Here is a 6,846-nt window from a genome sequence, read left to right on the forward strand (position 1 = left end):
TAGGCATAGCCTTTAGTGATGTTTTGAAAAATTGCAAGATGGGGCTTTAAATTGGATGTTGCCCAATGCAGGTTGGTGCCACTGTTTTTACAGAGTTTATTAGTTAACTTTAATGCTGAATTTCTGCTGTATTTTTAAAGACTTCGTTCCGTGGTTTTTATGAGTGTAAAATGATGATTTTAGTGAGATACGCATGGAATAAATAAATAACTTGCTGCTTTGGGGCCTCCTGCTTTACCGAAGAGGAAGCATTATTGATTAAATTGCCGTGATCCAAAACAAACAGGTGCCATATGTTTTTCAATGGGCTGAAGGCAAGAAAAAGTTCACTAAATTGAAAGCTGTGATAGAATCCCAGTTTGGGAACAGATTGGGGGGGGGGGGAACAATATTTTTTTTGAAAGAAAAGGTTGAATAGATGAGAGCTAATAGGAAAGAAAGAAGGGAAAGAAAGAAAAAGGATGCAAGTTGTTCTCAACTCAGGGTCACAATTGAGCCCAAAATTTCCATTGCATCACAAGACAGTTGTTAAGTGAATTTGCCCCATTTTATGACCTCCCTTGCCACAGATCTTAAGTGATTCTGGCTTCTCCATTGACTTTGCTTGTCACAAGGTTGCAAAAGGTGACCTCGGGACAGCGCAACCATCATAAATGCAAGTCAGTTGCCAAGAGTCCAAATTTTAATCATGTAATCGCTGGAATGCTGCAATAGTCATAAGGGTGAAAAATGAACATAAGTCCCTTTTTTCAGTGCTGTTGTATCTTTCAATGGTCACTAAACAAATGGTTGTAAGTCGAGGACTACCTGTATAAAATGGACAGACAGGGTTCATATGAAGCCATAAAATACAGGTAGTCCTCGACTTATGACCACAATTGAGCCCAAAATTCCTGTTCCTAAGTGAAACAATTGATAAGTGAGTTTTGCTCCATTTTACGATATTTCTTGCCACAGTTGTTAAATAAATCACTGCAGTTGTTAAGTCAGTCACACAGTGGTTAAGTGAACCTGGCTTCTCCACTGACTTTGCTTGTCAGAAGGTTGCAAAAGGGGATCACACGACCAGGGATGATGGTCATAAGAATGAACCAGTGGCCAAGCATCTGAATTTTGATCACATGATCATGGGGATGCTGCAAAGGGTGTAACTGCGTAAAATGGTCATAAGTCATTCTTTTCTGTGCTGTTATAACTTTGGGTGGACACTAAATGAATTATTGTAAGTCAACTACCTGTATCATTTATACTTACAATTGGCTGGATTCATGGACCATCTCAAATGGAAACAAAGCTAGGTTTACACTTCACCCTAAAACAAGAAATTACATACTGTAATTACATATAGTAACATACCTTAATCAGGGGCCCCAGCCACAAAAGAGCAGCCAAAACATTGAGGTATTAAAAAAAAAAAAACCTTGAGAAAGTTTATGCTGGGATACTGAAGATTTGAATGAGATGTATAGATGGAGTTCAGGACCTGACCATTTTGGCTAAGGTGGAATGACAGAGCCTATCAATTCAGCTCAGAGTAACTTGACTCTTCAGGCCTCAATGTAAATGACTTATGTCAAACTGACACATCCTCATCCTGGATAAATGTCCAAAATGGAAAGCGATATTCATGGACGGTCTAGAAAAAGTATTTTCTGTACTCCTGACTTGAGAATAAAACTCTGGAGACTACAAAACCCATGTCATAGTAAGCAAGGTCTTTAATGCTTATTTAGTATTGTCCACAAGGGTTAATTTGGTATATTTTGTAATATGGAGAATATCCGTAGCTCAGGTGTAGGATGAGGGTGGAGGTCAGTCTCTGAGTTTGTGGGTTGGTTTCTGAATGTTTCATTACCAGGCTAGGTAAAACTTCAGCGGAGTTTAGGGGATGTCAGTGTTCTTCTGTTTATAAGGGCTTCCCCTAAACTCCGCTGAAGATGTTACTTAGCCTGGTAACAAAACGCTCGGAAACCAACCCACAAGCTTGGAGAACGAACCTTCACCCTCATAATTTAATATGTACCTAGTTCTCTTGAGTTTTCCTGCATCTGTGATATGTTCTGCAAGGAAAGGATTAATTCAGAGGCACATTCTTTCAGTGGAAGAAGCCCCCACCCCCACCCCCCAATGTGGATAAGACTCCTGCTGGACATATCGGAAAGCTGCAATCAGTTCACATATGGCAGACAGTTTTCAGCGAATGTTTGTACGTGTTTTGGATTTTTTTTCCCAGGTGGTAGATGATTAAGAGGGAAAACTGAATTCTTCCCAGTCTAAGTTTCTAAAGCAAATGAGATTTTGAAAGACAAAGGGAGAAAAAGATAGACTTTATATTTTGTATTAGAATGTCACTTTGTGCAGATCTAAAATTAATATTATCGAAGAATGGAGAGGAAGGTTCCACTGCAGGTGGTCCTCAACTTACAACAGTTCATTGAGTGGCCATGAAGTTAAAACAGCACTGAAAAAAGTGACTTATGAGTTTTTCATACTCACAACCATTGCACCATCCCCAGGCATATGTAATCAAAATTCAGACGCTTGACAACTGATTCGTATTTATGATGGTTGCAATGTCCTGGGGTCATGTGATCAACCTTTACAATCTTCTGACAAGTAGTCAATAGGAAAGTCAGATTCACTTAACAGCTCTGTTGTTAAATAACTGTGCTACTAACTTAACAAGTGTAGTGATTCACTTAACAAATATGGCAAGAAAATGGTAAAACGGGGCCAAACTCATTTAACAATTGTCTCACAGGAACAGGAATTTTGAGCTCAATTTTGATTGTTAAGTTGAGGATAACCTATATTTGGCTTTCTTATTCATGTAATACTTACATAAAAATGTAAACAAAGGTGTTCTCTTGTTCATGCATGTACAGGTAATCCTCAACTTACAACTACAATTGGAACCAGAAATTTCATTGTTAACAAGGTTAAGTGAGCCATGGCCAAAAATTTTTTTGTCACGATTGTTAAGAAAATCACGACAGTTGTTAAGTGAATCTGGATTTCCCCCAGACTGCTTAGCCAGCTGGAACAATTGCAAATGGTGATTATATGACCCTGGGATGGAGCAACATTGCAAATACATACCTGATGTGAAGTACCCAAATACTGATTACATGATTGTGAGGATGCTATGACAGTTTAAGTGTGAGGACTGGTTGTAAGTCACTTTATTCAGTGCTACTATAACTTTGAAATGTCATCAAACAAATGATGGTAAGTTGAGGCCCACCTGTACATAATACAAAAGAAGAACACATACATAAAAAATAAAATAAAAGCATGAAATATAGGCAAGGATCAACTGAAGAAAAATTTAATTACTTCAGTTATAGGAACTTGGCTTGGTTTCAAGAAAATATAAAAATTAAAGGATTTATTTGAATTTTCCCTGAAACTTCAAAGTACATTTAGAATTAAGGGAAAGGAGGCTGATCCAGTGAAAAGGGACTAAACAAAGATAACCTTGTGGTTTGTCCAGGTGGTAGCTTTGGACTTTCTGTGACAATTCCAAAAAGGCTAAGCAGCATCAGTCTTGGTTAATATTTGGATGAGAAACTTTCAAGGATTCAGATAGACTGGGAAATCAAAGAAATCTTGAAAAACAATGAGAAATAATCTCTGTATTGCTGCCAAGGTAAATTCTTGAATGGAACAATGAAGTCATCAAGAATTGACTTGGGAAAGATTGAGGTATTTAATTACGGGACATAAGAGACCACTGGACAGCAAAGAATACAGAACAATGAGTGTGTAGGAGCCCATGCACTATGATAAAACAAAACAAAGCCAAAAATAAGGTCAAGAAGCTTTTGTAGCAGTTGAGGACAGACAAAAAGTCTGCAAAGCAGTTTTAAAAGTAGGTTAATCAAAACGGCAAAGAAAGTATACAACAGGTATAAAAATGAAAATGAGATAACAGGAAGTCAAAGATAATATACAGCATTACTTTATCAAGTTTGAAGGAGTCAAGGATACTATGTCTGCAGGGGATCTCCCCTATTGTTGCACCATTTTGCTTCTCTACTTCCAGGTAGATACAAGAAGCAGAGAAGAATAGAATGGGTCCATTCTTATTTTTGTTTAGGAAGAAAAAGACAACGTGATTGTTTCTGTTCCCTTCAAGAAACAGGAAGAAAATATTTTTCTACTTTGCGTTAATACAGATAATCTTTGACTTACGACCACAATTAAGCCCAAAATTTATGTTACTGAAAAATTTTAGTTTTGCCCCATTTTACAATTTTTCTTGCCACATTTCTTAAATGAATCACTGCAGTTATTAAATTAGTAACATGGTTAAGTGAATCTGGCTTCCCCATTGACTTTATCAAGTCACAAAAAGGGATCACATGACCCTAGGAAATTGCAACTATCATAAATGAGTCAATTGTCAAGATCCGAATATAAATCACATGACCATGCTTCAATGGTAGTAAGTGTGAAAAATGGTCATGTCATTTTTTTCAGCGCCATTGTTCCTGTGAACAATCACTATGTGAACTTTGTAAGGACTACCTGTATTTTTAACAAAGATATACTGCACAGGATACCAGACAATCTTTAAACATTTTTATCAAGATTGTCTAGTATGAGGGGGTGCTGATTGTGTAACATGCTGTGCAGATACCATCCTTCTTTATACTAAACTTCCAAAACACTGAATATGTTCCCAGAACACATTCCCTGAATATGTTAACAGACTGAAAGTGATTGGCACAACAGAAGCTTTGCTCACTAATCTGTTCTCTGAAAAGTTAGTGCAGGTGAGAAGGGGATGATTGTAAACATGGATGGGATACGGTTCTTTGAGAGATGCAGGGTTGAATTCAATATTTAAATATCAATACTTGCTCCATCCTTTCTAACATTTAGGTTCCTTTCTAAGGATCTTCAGATTCTGAAAACAGATTTTACAAAGGATAACTTGAAAAAACATAAGATAATTCTGGGATCAATTCATGTGTGCTGTAACTAAGAATAAATATTGACTTGATGGCACTTAATATCGATTTGATGGCATTGGTCCTTTTTGTCCCATTTGCTGTTAATTTCAAAGTTTCAGCTTTTAATCTCCATTTTTTTCTTCAAGTCCTATACCTCAACATAGGGTACAGTTGCTGTCAAAGCATTACCCAAACAAGGTAGCATCATCAGTGTTAAGGAGTGGGATTTTCTCTCAGTTCATAGTCTAGTGGCTTGTCCTGTCAGTGTTGGTGGGGGCAGTCTTACAGGTGCTTTGGTTGGGCTGTTTGATACTAGATTCTTTGGCAGTTTCTTGATTGGGGTATTGTTTAATTGATTGGTGATTTGATAGTCTGTAGTGACTCTCAGTCATCCAGGTCCTGGTTGTCTCAAAGATGCTTTTTCAAGAGGCAACTGGGTTTTCTTGTTTTTCTTTGATGACATTTTGCTTCTCATCCAAGAACCTCCTTCAGCTCTGACTGGATGGTGGGGAATGGAAGGATTTATACTCCTTGCAGACAGCTGGTCATTTAATGTTTTTAGAGGGCCACTTGGAGGTTTGTCTGTGTTCTCAGGTTCACTTGAGTGGTGCTAATGGTTCCTGTAGCCTGCAATTTTTCTGGAAATCCGTTCATATTCCCACACCATTCAATGGGTGTTCATCCCAAAGTGACAGCTAAACGTCTGTACCGATTTTCTTGTTGGTCTGATGTTAATCTTGGGAGTTAATCTATGCTGACCTGGTTGCTATTGGGGAGGTGTTTCGGTCTTTTATGTTCCTTTTTTGGCTGGTTGATTGTCTCTTTTGTGGAGGAAGGCTACTCTCCGGGAAGAAACGAAAGCATTTAAGCAACGATCCAAACAAGGAGAAACAAAGACTTCGGAGGGAAGCGAAAATCTCGAAGCCGTTGATTTTGGATTCCCTCTTGCTTCGGGGATTCTAACTTTGCCCAGGATCACCGAAGAAAAACAGATCGAGCATAACCGGCGGAAGACGCCGCTGGGACCAAAGAACTGGCAAAAGAACGTTAAAAACCGTCTTTCATGGGCTTCGTGCCATCGGGACCCTCCCCTCGCCTCCGATTCGCCAAGCCAGGTGTCAATCCAAATCCTGTGAGGCAATTCAGTCAATCACCAAGTTCCCTTATTGATCTCTGGCTCCGACACTCGTTAGTTTGAAATATGGAGCTTGGCATAGCGTCGTTCTTGAATCGTCCGGACTCCGGACACGCCTGCCAACACCTCAAGAAATATGTCCGGACTTTCGATCGATTGGCCAAGGTTGGAAACATTCGCGTCCATTTTAACAAGCTGGCGCTTTTATCGGATTGGAAGGACGCTACTCTGGAAAGACTCGCATTTACGCCTGCAGCTTATTTGACGACAAGCCGTCGCCTATACGCCACACGTACAAACGTGCGTTGGTGGAGCCGAGAGGAGGGATCTCCCTGTTGATTGGAGGAGCCTTGCCGGTTCGTCTTTTCATTGGTCGCGTAGTGTTTAAGTACATGCCTCCTCTGCCTCCTAACAATGACTTCGGTCTACTTTATTGCGGCTTTCTTCAGCTTCCCAACTGAGAGAAACGGAATTCCGACCCTGCATTCCTGTTAGGGATTGGCGGACGCTTCCCGCTAGTCCCGCCTCTCGTCAGAACACCTCATCTCCTCCCTTCCTCTTTTTCATCGCAGTCTTCCTAAAGTCCCCTTAGTGATTGGCTGCGTCCCCAAGCCTCGCTCTGTTCCAATTGGCTAGTTCTCCGTAGGACCCCGTCCTTCGTTCAGAGTCCCTCAGCGTCCATTTCTTTTTTTTCCCTCACCCCTTTCGTGATTGGATAAACACTTCTTCCTCCTCGCTGTTCATTGGGTGAAC

General features: G+C 39.8%; 1 long non-coding RNA gene across 2 annotated transcripts; it reads right to left on the reverse strand.

The window, feature by feature from the left end:
* Positions 1–267: 267 nt before the first annotated feature.
* On the reverse strand, positions 268–5,878 carry LOC148129303 (uncharacterized). 2 transcript variants are annotated; one of them, XR_015745953.1, is made up of 3 exons: positions 5,148–5,878; positions 1,255–1,312; positions 268–705 (listed from the first exon to the last, which is right to left on the reverse strand). It is a non-coding gene; the product is annotated as an uncharacterized LOC148129303 (long non-coding RNA). The 2 variants fall into 2 exon arrangements; XR_015745952.1 differs by having other exon boundaries at positions 5,113–5,878.
* Positions 5,879–6,846: the final 968 nt, after the last annotated feature.

Source organism: Notechis scutatus, chromosome Z (genome assembly GCF_049901735.1).
Source record: "Notechis scutatus isolate UNSWTSFEM ecotype Mainland chromosome Z, rNotScu1.2, whole genome shotgun sequence".
NCBI classification, from domain to species: domain Eukaryota; kingdom Metazoa; phylum Chordata; class Lepidosauria; order Squamata; family Elapidae; genus Notechis; species Notechis scutatus.